The sequence below is a fragment of the Oryx dammah genome, unplaced genomic scaffold (genome assembly GCF_014754425.2).
Source record: "Oryx dammah isolate SB20612 unplaced genomic scaffold, SCBI_Odam_1.1 HiC_scaffold_16, whole genome shotgun sequence".
In the NCBI taxonomy this organism is placed as follows: domain Eukaryota; kingdom Metazoa; phylum Chordata; class Mammalia; order Artiodactyla; family Bovidae; genus Oryx; species Oryx dammah.
This window is the reverse complement of record NW_024070200.1, coordinates 4,101,655-4,119,856: the sequence shown is the minus strand read 5'-3', so window position 1 is coordinate 4,119,856 and position 18,202 is coordinate 4,101,655. Positions and strand designations below refer to the sequence as shown.

Below are 18,202 nucleotides of genomic sequence, written 5' to 3'. Positions count from 1 at the left end.
ATTTCCCCACACTTAGTCAATTTTAAGATCCCTAAAAGGAAAACATAAGTACTGTATTTATTGAAAAAAATTTGTGTATAAATGGACCCAGAGAATTTAAACTTGTGTTGTTCAAGGGTCAACTGTATACAAATAAATAAAGAATATGAAGCATTGCCCAACTCTAGTAATGTCTCAGGAGGTAAGAGAATCTGTAAATAAATGTTAAAAAGACTGGTTAAGTTTAGAAAGTCATGTCTTTGGCTAATGATGCTATAGAAAGTACAAGTAATAATTACTCTTCCTATTCTGGCTCAGTGTTAAGCTTGATGTTCACTTTCTTCAGGGAAACGTCAGTAAATATTAACCTTAATAAATAAATACCTAAACTACTGGTGTAATGAAAGATGAAATGCATGGATTAATGAACATGATATCTTAGCTCTTTTCATTTTCTCTGCTTTGTACTCGGAGTGGGTGTGCCAAGCTAATTTAAGGATCTTTCCTGATCAGGAGCTCTAGGTAAGAGTCAAAGTTATAGTCTTGTTTCTTGTGGTGATTTGTTTAGGATGTTAACTATAATATTAAAAAATAACAATATAATTTTAAAAGGCCAACCATGGCCCCCTAATACATTTGGAATTGACATGAACCATTATATTGTTTATCAATATTTACAACAGTGTGCATAATCAGCAAAATGTAAATTCAGAAAAAAACCAAATGAGTCTATGGAAAGATGTTCAGTTCAGTACAGTTCAGTCTCTCAGTCGTGTCCGACTCTTTGCGACCCCATGAATCGCAGCACGCCAGGCCTCCCTGTCCATCACCAACTCCCGGAGTTCACTCAGACTCATGTCCATCAAGTCAGTGATACCATCCAGCCATCTCATCCTCGGTCGTCCCCTTCTCCTCCTGCCCCCAATCCCTCCCAGCATCAGAGTCTTTTCCTATGAGTCAGCTCTTCGCATGAGGTGGCCAAAGTACTGGAGTTTTAGCTTCAGCATCATTCCTTTTAAAGAAACCCCAGGGCTGATCTTCAGAATGGACTGGTTGGATCGCCTTGCAGTCCAAGGGACTCTCAAGAGTCTTCTCCAACACCACAGTTCAAAAGCATCAATTCTTCGGTGCTCAGCCTTCTTCACAGTCCAACTCTCACATCCATACATGACCACAGGAAAAACCATAGCCTTGACTAGATGGACCTTAGTCGGCAAAGTAACGTCTCTGCTTTTGAACATGCTATCTAGGTTGGTCATAACTTTTCTTCCAAGGAGTAAGCGTCTTGTAATTTCATGGCTGCAATCATCATCTGCAGTGATTTTGGAGCCACCCAAAAATAAAGTGTGACACGGTTTCCACTGTTTCCCCAACTATTTCCCATGAAGATGGAAATATGTTAGAGATACTTGAAGGTTTTGTTTTCCAGCATAGATATGTATTTTATAACAACTGCTTTATTATAAATGTAAGGCTAGAAGGCCTGCCTGGGTGGTGTAGTGAGACAGAATCTGCCTACCAGTGCAGGAGACACAAGAGATGTGTTTGATCCCTGGTTCAGGAAGATCCCCTTCAGTAGCAAATGGCAACCCACTCAGGAAATGGCAACCCGCTCCAGTATTCTTGCCTGGAAAATTCCATGGACAGAGAAGCCTGGTGGGCTAAAGTTCATGGGGTCACAAAGAATCGGACACAACTGAGCGATTGAGCGTGTAAGGCTAGAGATAATATTAATAAATAAACAGTAAGTTAGTTAAAAAATAAATGCTTCCAGCACGTTTCATCTAGCTAGATGTTACAGATAATATAAATAATGGCCAGTATTTATTCTGCATTAGCAGAATGTTCAGTGTGGTTTGTTTTCTTAGCAAAGAGTTATATATTAACCCTGGCAATATATAGCATAATCACGGAATCAGGAAATGTAGATCCAAAGATTAATAGAGAAAGCATCTCAATCATGTATCTACTCTGCTTTCTGTGATTTGGAACACATTCCGACTGATTTAAGCATATGCCTTGGTCAGCAGTCTCTAAATTTGCCTGTATGTGGAAACCAACATAAGAGTGTTCTTATTTTACTTTGGGTGGTTTGTTTAGTTTATTCTTTGAAATATTGAAAAATATATTCAGGATAAAAAAAAATACTAACCATGGTCCAGTGATTAAATTGGAAATGTATGAAACACTGGGTTGATTAATCTATCTTTAGAATAATGAGGGTGATTAATGAAAGAAGTATACTCAATTAAGCAGTGATTGTAAAGAAAAATGAGGAAGCTACTGAAGGCTCTTATCCCTGAGCTTTTGTGACTGAGATATTTATTTAATTATGATTAGTAAATTAATGAAGTAATCACTAAACAGAAGTAGATGGGAGGAAGAAAAAGAGGTCCAAACCTGGATCAATGATGATGTCTGATAGCATGTGAATTATATATGGTAAATACCATGGTAAATACTTTGTGTTCAACACAAAACAAAATCTGTCTCCTCCGTTGCAAATTATTCTATGGATCAGTGATAGGAGTAAACAACAATATTATTATTCTAATTTTGGATTCATGAATTTCTATATTATTAATATAAATTGATCAATGATAGAACCAATAAACAAAATATAACTAAAAACAAGAATGAAGCCTTGTCAACTGTAGTGTATTTCGTGGGGCCAGTAATACTATTAATCTAAATTAGAGAAACTGATGCACATAAAGAAATATATGGACCAAAGGTATTAGCTCTTTGTCTAAGGATCGTATCATTATATTTCTATTTATGCTCACAGATATGTTAACCATGGAAAATGTAAATACCTTTGTGACTGAGTAAATGAAATGAAGAAAATAAAAACCAATATACAGATAGTCTCAATTTTTTTCCTATCACCTCCTCTGCGTTTTACTCCTCAGAATGGATGCCTATTAGCAGATTTCGGCATCTCCCATGGTCATACGCTCTGTAGACCGAGGTGAGTAATGCAGTAAGCAAATTTGTGTCTTTGAAAGCTTTTTTCTCTCTCTGTATTCACTGTATTATGAAAAGTTTGAAATATAATTAGCATTAGTAATAATGAATTAATTAATGAACTTATACAGATGAGAATAAAGTTGATTAGTCAATATTTGCTGCAATGAAGATGATTATTGAAATAAATATATTCCGTGAGCCAAAATATTCTTCAGGCACAAGTTAGTCATATTGAAGGAGTTGCCCTTCAGTTTTTTGATTCATAGATACTTAATGAATTAGTAAAGTGATCAGGAAACAAAGGTAGATCAGCATGAAGAAAAAGGGTCTGAAGGTTGGACCAATGATGATGACTGATGGCATGTGAGTTGTATACAATGAATACTGTGTGTCTGAAACTCTGAGGTCCACCGAGAGAAATCGAGTTCATTTCCTTAGTTGGGAGTGTCCCTTCAGGCAGATATCAGGAATATGTAGGGACCTTGTTTTATTCTTCATGGGTCATGAAGTTTTTAAAAAAATTATTATAACAATATTACTGACCGAATCAAAAAGTATATAAATGAATAAAAATGAATGAACGACTAAAAATGGGTTAAGTATTGTTCTCTACTTAAATGTGTAGTAAAGAGAAATGACATTAATATGAATAACTGATGAATCAAGCATATTATGCATTTTTAATAAATTAATAAATACCTAAGTGACTATGTATGAATTGTGGAAAGTAGGGCTCAAGTATATTACGCATTTTTGAGTAAAGATGATATAGACATTGATAAGTAGTAGCCCATTATTGATCCGAGTCCGTTGCAAGTTTGATGTTTGTTTTGTTAAGGGAAACACAATTAAATATTACTATAAATTAATATATATAGTAATACCTAATTGTGTTTCCCTTAACAAAACAAACATTCATTTTTATTCATTTATATACTTTTTGATTCGGTCAGTAATATTGTTATAATAATTTTTTAAAATTTTTAATTTTTAATTAATTTTAATTTTTTAAATTTAAAAAAATTTAAATTATGACAGTATTACTGACCGAATCAAAAAGTATATAAATGAATAAAAATGAATGAATGACTAAAAATGGTTAAGTATTATTCTCTACTTAAATGTGTAGTAAAGAGAAATGACATCAATATGAAGTAAAATGAATAACTGATGAATCAAGTATATTATGCATTTTTTTATAAATTAATAAATACCTAAGTGACTATGTATGAGTTGTGGAAAGTAGGGCTCAATGGATAGACTATCTCAAATTTATATCTCCGGAGTCTGCTTGGTTCTATGCGGAAATGATGCTCCAGCTGATTTCAGCTTTTGCTGTGATCAAGATCGTCCTACTGCCTCTGGATTAAAAAGAGAAAAAGTCGAATGATGGTCAAGTTTGTCACCTTAGATTGGGTCACATGTTTAAATGTATTCCTTGAATTATTTGAAGTATTAAATAAAGAAGTTATGTCCAATGGTTAATATGCTGTGAAACATATTTTTAGGTTAGAATTGTGCCCCATGGACATTGGTTAATAAAAGAGCATCAGTTCATGTGTGAAATATTTCTATAGATAGATATTGGAGATATTCAGGGATCCTATTCTTGGATGGTGTGACTTTTTTTCACTTTATTATTACTAATGAATTAATGATTGATTTTATACAAATGTAGAAATGAATGAAGAAAAAGAGAGTCAACAGGAGGCAATGAAGATAATTGATGCCACATGAATTGTAGATGGTGAATAATATCTGTGTCTGGAACTTTGAGGTCTAACACAAAACATAATTAATCAAATCCCTTTGTTGGAAATGATCTTGTAGAGACAGATACTAGAAATATATAGAGATTGTATTCTTACCCTGGGTTCTTTGATTAAATTTATTATTGTTAATGGGTCAACAATGTAACTATTAAAGAAGTGTAGATAAATAGATGAAGGACCATTAAAGAAGTCATAAAGGAATAGATAAATAAAAAAAGAGTGAAGTGTAATCTAACTGTGAAGATATATGGTGAGGCAAGAATTATTATTAATAGAAATTGAAAACACTGATGCCTCTTAGGTATCAACTGATCAAAGATCACAGAGTCAGTTTTATTTTCTATGTCAATCTTAAATTGGAGGTTATTCCTTTTGTTAAGAAAAAATTAAAGTATGAAAAATTAATGACTATCAGTGGTTTAAATAAAGAAAATATGGAAAGGAAAATCAGTTCAGACAAGGTCTCATTTTTACTGACTCATCTACTCTGCTTCATATCTCTCAGAATGGACCAGTGGAGCTGGTTGAAAAGCTCTTTCACGGACGTGCTCTCTGATTGTCTCCATGCCTTTGGTGTATAGAGGCCCATGTGGGTAGTAAAGTTTTTGTCTTCTTTTGATAGGTTTTTAAACAGCATATTTATTGGCCAATGATAAATATGAGATTATTCCCAAGCATTTTTTTAAGTTAAAATTTAGGGTAGAGTAAGAGTAATTAATGAAACAGATGATGTGATAAATGATTCTAAGGACAGATGTAGAATACTCAAGTTTCTTATTCTTTGGGTTTGTATCAATTGTAGGGTTTTAAAAACTATTATTTATGAATAAGGAATTAGCATACAGGAGAGTTAATAGAAAGAGGCTGAAATGTGGATCGATGATGACCGTTGGTGGAGTATGAGTCATGGACGATGACAACTTCATTCTGGAATCTGAGGTCTACTAAAAAGACATAGAGTCTATTGCCTCTTTTTGAAATGATCCTATAGGCTGATTTTAGGAATCTAAATGGACTGTTTTCTTAGATTATTTTCATGGATTTTGATTCTTCTTATAAGTGGATCAATTAATTAAGAAACAATGTATAAATATTAAAAAGTGAAGATTGATAGCTTGAAGATATGTGGTAAGGCAATAAAAACCACTAAAATATATTGAGAATACTGAATTCCATTAAGAAAAATAAGTGGTTTGAGTTCCTTTACTTCTTTGGCTCATGTTAATATAGATGTTCTTATTCTGGGTCCATAGCGAGTTCAATATTACTCATTTTTTTAAAAAGGAAATTTGTAAGTATCATTCCAAATTAGTATATTAGTAATTGATAGACTAAATGTAAGGCGGAGTGCACACAATAATGGATTTAGTGTCTTGATTTCGTTATGTGTTTTGCTTTGTTCTTCTCAGAAAGAGAATGCTGAACCTCGAAGTGCATGGTGGCATCACTGAAGGAGCGGTAAACCCACTGTGAGTAGTAATCAAAGCTTGTGGTTGGTTTGGGTGATGTGTTGAGGGTTTCCCTGTAATAATTTAAAATGTATTAAGTACAAGAAAAGAGACCAACTACGGTCCAGCAATTAAATTGGAAATGTATGAAACAGGATGATGTTTAATCTATTTTTACAATAGTGACTACTGGAAGAGCTATATTCAATTAGGCAATGATTCTAAAGAAGAATGATACTGAAGGCTCTTGTCCTTGTGTTTCTGTGATTCGTGTATATTTACTTAATTTCAATGAGTATATTGATGAATTAATGTATACAGGAATGTAGAGGAGAATGAGAGAAAGACGCCTAACTTCAGGTCAGTGTGGCATAAGAGTCACTCACATGCCACATGTTTGGAAGTCTGCAGACCAGCACACAAAAATCTGATCTGTTTCCTTTCTCATCAATGAGCCTATGGATTGATGTTAGGAATATATAATTATATTCTTCTTATAATTTTGAATTCATAGGTTTCTATATTATTAATATAAATGAATCCACGACAGAACTAATAAATGACATGCAAAAAAGTAATGGTGATACTGATGCCTTGTCCCCCCATGAATGTATGTGGTGAGGCAAGAAATAATATAAACTGAGAAAACTGATGCATGTTGAGAAGTAAATGGACCAGTGATGTCACCCCCTTTTCTAAGGATCGTGCAGACAGTGACATTGATAAGTAGGACCCAGTTTGATAAGCCTGGGTCTGTCTCAAGTAGAGAATGTCGACGTTGTAATATTATAAATTTATATATAGATCATATGTACATATGTTTAGAAGAGTTAATAGTTACCTGAGTAAATGAAAAAATGATGAAAACAAAGACTGAGGGAGAAAAGAAAGATTTTGATTTTTCATTATTTATTTTTCCTTGTGCCTCCCAGAATCGATGCACTCAAGTGGATGTATGCGTTTTCCATGGTTTCCTTTGTGTATTGAGAGCCTAGAGAAGAATGTGAGTAAAGGTTCAAGTTCTTGTATTTAATGAAGTTTTGTAAAATATAATTCAAAGCACCAATCATGAAAAATGTCCATGAGAATGAAGAAACGGGCTCAGATCTGGACCAGTGATGACTGTTGGTGGAGTATGAGTCATGGACGATGACCACTTTGTGTCTGAAACTCTGAGGTCCAGTCAAAGCCTGCTGCCTCTATTCGAAGTGATCTTACAGAAAGATGTTAGAATCCTGTTTCTAAGGATCACATTATTATCTTTATATGTTAGCTTATATATAAGTATAAATTATGAAAAATAGTACTCTCATAACTGAAGAAAACAAAGACCAATTCAGAGAAAGTCTTAGGTTTTTTTTTTTTTTTTTTTGTCTTCTCTGCTCTGTACTCCTCAGAATGGACGTACACCAGTGGGTTTCAGTATCTGCCATGGTCTTGGACTCTATAGACTGATGTGAGTAATACAATAATTAAAATTTATGTCTTTGAGAACTTTTTTCTCATGTATTCGCTGTGTTATAAAGGTGTGAAACATAATTAATATTGGTTAATGAATCAATCAACAGACTTATGCTGATAAGAATGAGGAAATAGAGGCCCATACATGGACCAATGATGATGACTGATGCCATATGAGCCATGGATGGTGAATACTATATGTGCCTGAAACTCTGAGGTCCAAAAAAAGTGAAAATGAAAATCACTCAGTTGTGTCCAACTCTTTGCAACCCCATGAAATATACAGTCTACGGTATTCTCCAGGCCAGAATACTGGTGTGGGTAGCCTTTCCCTTCTCTACGGGATCTTCCCAACCCAGGGATTGAGCCCAGGTCTCCCATATTGCAGGCAGAGTCTTTACCAGCTTAGCCACAAGGGAAGCCTGAGGTCCAATAAAAACGAAATATAATCTGTTGCTTCTATTTGGCATACTATTACAGACAAATATTAGGAAAACAAAAGAACAATTTTCTTGGCTTGAGTTTATCAATTTTTCATCTTACTATGAAAAATTGCCCCCCAAAAATCAATGTACAAGTGTAAATAAGTTACACTGAAGATGTTGAAGTATATTCACTCTTAATATATGTGGTGAGTCAATAAAAACTCTTAATATTGATTGATAATACTGAAGTTCATTAAGTTCAGGTCCTTGACCTCTGTCGCTAAGAATGATGCAGACAGTAAATGACAGTAATTGTTCTTATTCTTGGTCTGTGTCAAGCTTGACTTTGTTTTGTTTGTTAAGAATAAGTTAATAAATATCATCCCAATGTACTATATTCCTAAGCAACTATGTAAAAAATAAAATTAGTGTAGTGTCCTTCAATGTTGTTATTATCTGCTCTGATTTGTATTCCTCAGAATGGATGCACCTGAATTTATTAAGCATTTGACTGTGATCAGGGCCTCTGCTGGTTTTCCTGTGTATAAATACATGTGGGTCATGTAAGTAGTTGTCAAATTCTTCTCTTGGATTGGGTATTTGTTTATTCATTGTGATAATAAAAATAGCATTAAATGTATTCAAAGAAGAGTAGCCATGGTTTATAGATGAATACAGAAGTGACAGGAGATGTTATGTTGCTTAACTGGTGTTGATATCAATGAAGATGATCAATGAAGTAAGTATATTCCATGTGGCAAATGACTGTATAGATAGATATTAAGGATCTTTTCCTTGAGTATTTGTGATTCACAAATGTTTATTTTTCTATTATTAGTGAACTGATGAATTGATCAGTACATATATATGAGAATGAAGGATGAGTTCCTTACTTGGACCAATGATGAAGACTAGTGGAGTATGAGTCACATATACGATGAGTACTCATGTGTCTGAAACTCTGAGGTCCAACACGAAGAAATCTAGCCCAATCCCTCTACTAATTCTCCTGATTCTATCGACAGATGTCAGGAATATTTTCAGTACAAAGATATTGTTCTTGGTCTTTGTGTTCATGAATTTTTACCAAATCTTACTCTAAAAGAATAAATGGCAGAATAAATAAACAAATGTTTAAGTAAAGATGAAGAGGCTGAAACATTGTTCATTCTTAGAATGTATAGTCATGAAAAGAATACTAATATAAATTGAAGCCAATATTAGATGGATCAAGTGTATTATATCTTTATCCAAGGATGATGCAGACAATAAGTAATAGTTTCTACTCTGAATCTGGTACAACTTTGATGCTTCATATGTTAAGTGAAAAATAAAGAAATATTACCATTAATCAGTAAATACATAAATGACTCTTTGGTGGAAAAAGTGAATACATGGAGAGAATGTCTCCATTTTTTATCATCTTCTCTGCTTGGTACTATCCAGAATGGATCCTACAAGCTGATTTCAGCTTCTGCTCTGATTAAGATCATCATGTTGCCTCTGTCAGGAGGGCGACAAAGGTGAGTAAATGTTAAAGTTCTTGTCTTTGTTTATTTGTTTTAAGGATTTCACAGTAATATTAAAAAATAGTAAATATAATGAAAATGGACTATGTCTAAATATAAAGATCATTTGAAACATTATATAGATTAATTGGTAATGAAATATTATGTTGATTAACAAAAATTGAAGTTCATTGATCAAAGAGATGAAGTCTACATGAGATAGGATTCTATATAGTATGTTTAGGATATTCAAATATCTTGCTCTGGGATTATGGAATCATGTATTCATTATATCATTATCAATGAATTAATTTAATTTAGTTGATCAGAAGTAGAAATGAATGAAGGAAAAGAGACTCAAACATAGACCCGTGATGTCAACTGGTGGCAAATGAATTATAGGCAATGAATACTATGTGTCTGTTACTCCCAATACAAAAGGTAATTAGTTGAATCTCTCTTTTGGAAATGACCTGGTAGATGGATGTTAGAAATATATCAAGAATCACGTTCTTAGTTTGACATCCTCCATTAAGATTTATTATTACTAATGGAGTGATGGTAGAATAAAATAGAAGTAAATAGATAAAGAGCAATGCCCAACTCATCTGCCAAAACAGGAGACATAAGAGACACCGTTTCGATCCCTTGCTCAGGAAGATCTCCTGGAGGAGGGCACTCCAGTACTCTTGCCAGGAGAATCCCCCGGACAGAGTTGTCTGGTGGGGGATGATCCATAGGGTTGCAAAGAGCTACAAAGAGTTGGACACAAATGAAGCGACTTGGCATGCACCCACACTATTGTATTTTTCATTTTGTTTAAAAACATGAATAGTTGGTGAAATTACTTCATGAATTAAAGAATGGACAGATGAAAATTAAAATTACTAATCAATAGCTACCAACAAATAAAGTTATAGAAGAACAAATATGGATATATGCTGAAGATATGCAGTGTGGCAAGTTTTATGAAGTCATCGAATTCAATATAATTTTCTAAAAGTTTGAGGCTTTTACATTCTCTTTCACAGCTACTTATTATTCCAGATTAGGTTTGCACCACAGTTTACAAACATTCCTCTGTCGAGAAGATCTAAGCTATTAATTTAGTGAAGCAACCTGCAGGAAAATGTAAGATATTTACAGTGTTTGAATGTGGAGTGGATAGTGAGTCTGTGATGGTTCTTTTTTACATCTTTAAAGAATGTAGAGTTTAAATGAGAAAGAGTCAAGCAGGAACCCATGATGTGAATGGAATGCATTCTGAATGTGTCTTGTGATTAATTCATTTCTGCATCATTGAAGTTCATTTCAAAAGGAGATTTGATATTATTATCTGTGGGAATAAGTCTTTAGTTAGATTTCTGTAATTTTCAAGAATCTAATTCTGGGGTTTAGATAGATCCTGGGGACTTGTTACAGTAGTCTACAGGAATAAATTAAAGAATCAATAGGTAGATGGATAGATAGAAATTTTTGTTCATCTAGTTCTGAAGTCAGCATTATGTTAAGAAACCAGTAGATCAAAGGTATTTCCTCTCTGGTTGGGTTAATGTACAGCAGGGCTCTCACACTTGATCAGAATCACCCAAAGGGCTTGTTAGATGACAGGTTGCTGGTCCCAGAGTCAGCATTTCTGACTCAATACAATTACTGTGGGTTCCACTTATCTGTCTTCCTAATATGTTCCCAAATTCTGCTAATGCTGCCTATCAGGAAGCAATGTTTCTAGAGCATCACTGATAAAGTCAAATATATGTCATAATCATTAGTGGTCTTGCTGTGTGTCAGTGCTGAGTTTCAGGTAGCGTATTTTTCAAGAAATAACAAATTTAGTAATTAATGCATATCTAAATATTTAATGGAGAAAGGGGGCTCTCCAGTTGGCTCAGATGGTAAAGAATCCACCTACAGGAGACACAGGAGATGCGGATTCAATCCTTGGGTTGGGAAGATCCCCTGGATCAGGAAATGGCAACCACTCCAGTATTCTTGCCTGGAGAATCCCATGGACAGAGGTGCCTGGCGGGCTACTGTCAGTGGGGTTGCAAAGAGTCAGATATAACTGAGCATGCATGCACATGGAGAAAATGTCTCATTCTTTTAACATTATCTTTACCGACCACCAAATGGGTGCAGCTGAACTGACAAGACCAAGGTCTCTAGGCTGCCAGTATGTTTAAGAAATGAGTATATGACTACATAGATGAACAAAATCGATCAAGGACAGATCTGTATGAATGATGAGAAATGAAAATTTATGACTAATTTGATTATGATTAATTGGATCACTTTGGATGATTTTAAAAACAGTTTGAGTCCCAGTCATCCATTTTTATAGCTCTTTAAATTTTTGTTTTAGGTTTTCCCTAAACATTCCTTAGTTGATAGCAATGTAAGCTATTTTCATCATGAGGAAGAGCACATTGGAGATGTAAGTATAATACTAGTCAATAGTTTAGTTCTAAAAAAATATTTAGTTCTGATTGGGTTCATGGGCTTCCTCAGTAGCTCAGCGGTAACGAATCTCTTTGCTATGCAGGAGACGTGGGTTTGATCCCCGGGTAAGGAAGATCCCCTGGAAGAGGGCCTGCCAGCGTGGGTTTGAACCCTGGGTTGGGAAGATCCCCTGGAGAAGGAAATGGCAACCCACTCCAGTATTCTTGCCTGGAGAATCCCATGGGCAGAGGAGCCTGGCGGGCTACAGTCCATAGGGTCACAAAGAGTCAGACACTCACAATGCGTTCACATTATGAGAAAAAGGCCTGCCATGGACCAATGATGGGAATGGAATGCATTTTGAAATATTTTTTTATGATCAAAACATCTACAAACTACTGAGGTCCATGACAAAAAAATTATGTTTACATCTGTGGAAAGGGATAGATTTCAGTAATGTTCAAGGATTATATTCTCAGTCTTTGGTGCTGCATGAATTTTCATTTTATTATCTTAAATAATTAAGTAGAAGAATAAACAAATATGTCAGTGCATAAAATGAAAATAGTGAAGCATATCCGAGTATGAAAATATGTGGTGAGGCATGAATTACTATTAATATAACTTAGACTCTCATTCAGGAGGTTCTCATTAAGCAGTAAACGGATGAGAAGGTCACACTTTGGGGAAGAATGATGGCGGCAGGGAAACATATTAGTCTGTTCTTGCTTTGAGTCTGTGGAGAAGGCGATGGCAGCCACTCCAGTGCTCTTGCCTGGAAAATCCCATGGACGGAGGAGCCTGGTGGGCTGCAGTCCATGGGGTCGCTAAGACTCAGACACGACTGAGTGCCTTCACTTTCACTTTTCACTTTCATGCATTGGAGAAGGCAATGGCAACCCACTCCAGTGTTCTTGCCTGGAGAATCCCAGGGACGGGGCAGCCTGGTGGGCTGCCATCTATGGGGTCGCACAGAGTCGGACACGACTGAAGTGACTTAGCAGCAGCTTTGAGTCTGAGTCTGAGTTCAAGTAGTTTGTTTACTTTAGAAAAAAAGAAATAAATCTCTATAAAATAATAAACACACAAATGACTGAGAAAATGCCAGGAGAAAAGCAGGTATTAATGGGATGAATGTCTCAAGATTTTATCTGCATTGCTTATACTCAGAATGAACTGAACTAATAATGTAAGCCTCCTGCCATGGCAGTGAATTCTGTATTAGGAGCAAAGAGACAAATGTGAGTAATAGGCCAAGCTCTTATCCTGGTGGGGGTGTCTTGTTTAAGAATATTCACTGTTGTGTTAAAAACATGCATTAAGTATAATCTAAGAAGTTAGCTGGGGCCCGTTATGCAACTCATATGTCACACATGGTCCTTAATGAGTAGGTGCAGACCTAGACTGAGAATTGCTGAGGGAAATTACTGTATGTACAGATATTAAGGATGCTTGAGGCTCTTGTTCTTGAGGTTTTGTGCTTCATGTAAATTTTTTATTAATATTAGTCAATTAAAAATTAAAAATCAACAAGTGTGCAAATAAATGAGGAGAAAGAGGGCAAATCCTGGACCAACAAAGGACAGCTGGTAGGGTATGAATTCATCAGGGGTGATGGATGGCCTGTGTCTGGCACTGAGTTGTACTATACAGAAAGAGACCTGGTCTATTGTCTCTGCTGGATGTGATCCTGAGGCAGGCCAGGAACGCTAGTCCTAGAATTTAGTCCTGGACAAAGTTCTTGGACCTTAGTGGTTCATGAATTTTGATGGCATTATTATTACAAAAAAAATCAATAACAAATCTATTCAATTACTTGAGTAAATAAAGATCAAGAGGGTAAAGTGTTGTTCAATTATGGGAGATGAGACAACAAATACTATTAATTTAATTTGGAAGTATGAGTATTTTTTAAGAAATAATTGGATCAAGGGTATTACCTCTTTAGCTAACTATCTCCTGCATAGGCAGAGATAATATATAGTCACTGTTAATGCTCTGTGTCAGTAATGAGTTAAGAGTTGTTCTTTTTTTAGGACATGAGACAGAATTATTAATATGAATTAGTATATATTTAAATGACTAAGAAAATGAAATGTGGAAGCAGTGATCAATGGACATAAGGCCTGAATTATTTTATCATCTGCTATGCTTTGTACTCCTCAGGATGGGTTCTCAATGCTGTTCAAGTTTCTACCATGATTCCTGTGATCAAAAAATGTATGGCTGCATCTATCTATGTGTAGGAACCAGTGTAAGTAATAGCTAAATTTCTTACTGAGGTAGCTAATGGTATTCACTATAAAGACTTGGAACTTCCTTGGCAGTCCAGTGGTTTTAATTCCATCCTTCCGCTGCAAGGGACGTGGGTTCAATCCCTTTTCAGGGAACTATGATCCCACATGCTATGCAGCCAAAAAAAAAAAACTATGAAATATAATGATGGAAGGCAAATGATAGCCTCACAATGAAGGTGGTATTGGTATGAAGCATAATGTTGATTAATTGGTATATTAAACACTGAGTCTGTTAGGAGACATATGTTAGGAATTTTCCAGAAACTACTTAGGTCTTTGTGATTTACACAAATTAATTTTGTTATTACTTGTGAATGATTGTATTAAACAAAGAATGAAGACTAAGGATTAAATCCGGACCAATGATGATGACTGGCGCATATGAGTCCTGTATAGTGAATACTACGTGTCAGGAGCTCTGAGGTCCAACACAGAAAGAATCTGTAGGAAATGTTGCTTTAGACATCTCTCATGTATATGCAAGGATCTGTTTTTCGACTTGTGGTCACAGATTTAAAAAATATTTTTGTAACAGAATCAATAGGAGAATAAAGTTAATATCTGAGTGACTAAGAGAAAAATAATAAATATTACTATAAATTAATAAATACCTAAATTACTATGTATATGAATGGTAGAAAGTATGGATTAATGGTGAGAGTGTCTCAATCTGTTTTTAATCACCGTCTATGCTTGGTACTGTTTGGAACAGATACTGGACTGGACTTCAGCTTCTCCCACCATAAAGATTATCATAGTGTCTCTGTCAGGAAAGAGACCAAGGTAGGTCATGATCAAAAATCTTGTCTTGGTTTGAGTCTTCATTTAAGGGTGTGTTTGGTACTATTAAAAATTCTTAAATTAAAAAGTTAGCTATTATCAATAATAACCTATGAAACATGTTGATTAATTGATAGCATATAACATTGAGATTGAATAACAAAAGAGATATGGTCCATGTGGGAAATGATTGTATAGACAAACTGTAGAATCTTACTCTTGGCTTTTTCATAATGAATTATTTTTTCCTTATGAAAAATTAATAATTCAATAAATAATAATTTGATCAATACAAATATAGACATCTATGAAGAAAACGAGACCCAAACAGTGGACATGGACCACATAACAGTCATCATGACTGGTGGCATATGAGTTGTAGATGATGAAAACAAGTATCTGAAGCACTGAGATCCAACACCCAAAATAACGTGTTCAAACTTTAATGTGGAAAGGATTTTATAGTCAACTGTCAGAAAGACACGAACACCATGTTCATAGGTTTATAGATTTAGGTTTATTATTAATGGATCATAGATAGAATCATTAGAGAAGGAAGAAGGAGAAAATGAAGTATTATTCAACCATGAGGTGAGGCAAAATATATTACTAATAAACTATGAAAACACTGAAGCCCATTGAGAAATAAATGGTTCAAGTATGTTACTTGTTTGGCTAAGGATCATGTAGACATGGCTAATTAAGAGTCAGTTCTATTCTGGATCAGTTCCAAGGTTGAGTTTGTTCTCTTTGTTAATAGAAAAAATGTGTATGTGTAATGAAAAATTAATAGATACAGAAAAATGGAGTAAGTGATGTGGAAAGGAAGGATCAATGTAGATAAGATCCTAATCTTTTCTTATAAACTAGTGTGCTCTGTACTCCACAGACTGGACGTACTTGAGATGATTGAATCATCTTCCATGATGCCAAGCCCTTTGGTTGCCTCTATAGAAGTATGGAGGCCAGTGTAAGTAATAGTAAACGTTCTTTTGTTGGTTTGAGTATTTACTTAAGAGTATTCACTGTATGATTAGGGTGAATTAATGAGTGAATAAACAAAGAGAACTTGTGCCAATCCTGGACCAATGATGATGACTGGTGGTTTGAATCACAGATGATAAATAATGTGTGCCTGAAACTCTGAGGTTCGGGAGAAGGAAATCCAGTCCGTTATCTCTGCTTGTAAAGATCCCATAGATAGAAGTCAGGAATATACAGGGATCTTATTTTTTTCTGTGTTCATTCATGCATTTTCACTTTATTGTTATAATCGGAGAAATGAAACAATCTATAAATATGTAAATAAAGCTGGATGAGTATATCCTTATTCAATTGAAAAACTGGGTGTTCATGCAAGAAATACTGTTAATAAATTTGAAAAGAACTCCAAAGAGAAGCAGACAGTGCATGACTGTTAAGTTTTGGGATGAGAATTATATAGACAACAGTCATAGTCACTGCTCATTTTCTTGTTAGGGACAAGTTTTAAGTTTCATTTTCTTAAGAGAAAATGAAATAATTTAGAGCATTCCAAATTAATGATTGTCTAAATCACTAAAAATGAAATGCAAAAGCAAGGATCAGTGATTAGTTCTCAATTGTTTATCATTTGCTCTCCCATGTACTCCTCAGAATGGATGCCCTTGAGCTGACTTAAGCATCTTCCATGGTCTGGAGCCCTGTGGTTGCATCTGTATTTTAGGACAATGGAGAACAATGTGAGTACTAGTCAATGTACTTGTCTTGGATTAAGCCATATTTTTAAAAGATATTATTAAAAATTAAATATCATAAAAAATTCAAATACCACCGATACAAAGCAATATGACAATTAATTCATATATGAAGCACTGAGATCAGTTAATGAAAGAGTTGATTGTCAGCGGAAATGATTGTTTAGGTGGATGTCAGAGATGTTCGAGGGTCTTACTCATGATTTATTTGTGTAACTTATGCTCACTTAAATAATAATGAATTAATAAATGTAGGTGTTAGCAGGGAAAAGAGCCCCTCCTGGACCATATGACTGGAAGCATGGGAGTCTATGGTAAATACTGTGCATCTGTAACCCTGCTTCCTCACAAAGAGAAATCTAGTCAATCTTTGATTTTTTAAATGACCCCAGAGATGGATGTTAGGGAAGCACCAACATCTTATTTCATTTTGGAGTTTACAAATTTAGCTATATTTAGATTATATATTCAGAGAAGGCAATGGCACTCCAGTCCAGTACTCTGGCCTGGAAAATCCCATGGACAGAGGAGCCTGGTAGGCTGCAATCCATGGGGCACGACTGAGCGACTTCACTTTCACTTTTCATTTTCATGCATTGGAGAAGGAAATGGCAACCCACTCCAGTGTTCTTGGCCTAGGGAATCCCAGGGACGGGGAGCCTGGTGGGCTGCCGTCTATGGGGTCACACAGAGTCAGACACGACTGAAGCGACTTAGCAGCAGCAGCAGCAGATTATATATTTAGATATATCAATGATAATCAATAAGCAAACCATTAAAAATGTAAAAGAATACATAAAAAGAAGACAGGGAAGCGCTGTCCACTAGGAACATATGTGGTGAGGTAAGAAATATTATTAATAAAATTGAAAACATTCGTGCCCATTAAGCTAAGCATTTTGCCTTCTTACTGAAAAGGTCATAAAGACACTGATATGTAAGAGTCAACATTATTGTTCTGGGTCAGTTTCAAGTTTAAGTGTTTCTTTTGTTAAGAGAAAAAAATGCTACATTATGAAAAATTAATAAATGCCAAAATGAATAAATGAAAGGGGGAAGACGAGGATCAGTGGTGATAAGGTTTCCATTTTATCATGTTCTCTGCTCTGTACTCCTTAGAGTGGGTACTCGTAAACTGGTAAAAGCATTCTTCACAGTCATGAGATCTCTGGTTGTATTCATGTGTTAGGACTGCGGAGGCCATATGAGTAATAGAGAAATTTTGGTTTTAGTTTCAATGTTTTCTTTAAAGGTATTGACTTTATTATTGTGAACTGTGACATACAATCAATCAATGAAATCCAAATAGCCCAGTGTGAAATATGGGATTAATATGAAGCATTATATGATTAATTCATATAATGAAAACAGAATAATTAAAGAAATA

At 34.9% G+C, this 18,202-nt stretch overlaps 2 long non-coding RNA genes, 10 other non-coding genes and 1 pseudogene across 12 annotated transcripts; all 13 read left to right on the top strand.

The window, feature by feature from the left end:
* Positions 1-453: 453 nt before the first annotated feature.
* LOC120875185 lies at positions 454-14,253 on the top strand. Its single transcript, XR_005723844.1, has 10 exons — positions 454-501; positions 2,892-2,950; positions 5,227-5,310; positions 6,131-6,190; positions 7,102-7,172; positions 7,567-7,625; positions 8,535-8,618; positions 9,502-9,578; positions 11,926-11,997; positions 14,169-14,253. It is a non-coding gene; the product is annotated as an uncharacterized LOC120875185 (long non-coding RNA).
* Positions 2,381-2,453, top strand: LOC120875744. The gene has a single exon (XR_005724048.1). It is a non-coding gene; the product is annotated as a small nucleolar RNA SNORD113/SNORD114 family (small nucleolar RNA).
* Positions 3,286-3,360, top strand: LOC120875712. The gene has a single exon (XR_005724022.1). It is a non-coding gene; the product is annotated as a small nucleolar RNA SNORD113/SNORD114 family (small nucleolar RNA).
* On the top strand, positions 4,655-4,732 carry LOC120875737. Its single transcript, XR_005724043.1, has one exon. It is a non-coding gene; the product is annotated as a small nucleolar RNA SNORD113/SNORD114 family (small nucleolar RNA).
* On the top strand, positions 5,594-5,666 carry LOC120875721. Its single transcript, XR_005724030.1, has one exon. It is a non-coding gene; the product is annotated as a small nucleolar RNA SNORD113/SNORD114 family (small nucleolar RNA).
* LOC120875710 lies at positions 7,278-7,352 on the top strand. The gene has a single exon (XR_005724021.1). It is a non-coding gene; the product is annotated as a small nucleolar RNA SNORD113/SNORD114 family (small nucleolar RNA).
* Positions 7,777-7,853, top strand: LOC120875714. Its single transcript, XR_005724024.1, has one exon. It is a non-coding gene; the product is annotated as a small nucleolar RNA SNORD113/SNORD114 family (small nucleolar RNA).
* On the top strand, positions 8,950-9,027 carry LOC120875715. The gene has a single exon (XR_005724025.1). It is a non-coding gene; the product is annotated as a small nucleolar RNA SNORD113/SNORD114 family (small nucleolar RNA).
* On the top strand, positions 9,928-10,002 carry LOC120875748. The gene has a single exon (XR_005724051.1). It is a non-coding gene; the product is annotated as a small nucleolar RNA SNORD113/SNORD114 family (small nucleolar RNA).
* Positions 14,254-14,654: 401 nt separating the features above from the next.
* Positions 14,655-14,728, top strand: LOC120875720. The gene has a single exon (XR_005724029.1). It is a non-coding gene; the product is annotated as a small nucleolar RNA SNORD113/SNORD114 family (small nucleolar RNA).
* A 276-nt stretch (positions 14,729-15,004) lies between these two features.
* On the top strand, positions 15,005-18,126 carry LOC120875187. Its single transcript, XR_005723851.1, has 3 exons — positions 15,005-15,082; positions 15,969-16,049; positions 16,715-18,126. It is a non-coding gene; the product is annotated as an uncharacterized LOC120875187 (long non-coding RNA).
* LOC120875735 lies at positions 15,417-15,497 on the top strand (annotated as a pseudogene).
* Positions 16,161-16,233, top strand: LOC120875724. Its single transcript, XR_005724033.1, has one exon. It is a non-coding gene; the product is annotated as a small nucleolar RNA SNORD113/SNORD114 family (small nucleolar RNA).
* Positions 18,127-18,202: the final 76 nt, after the last annotated feature.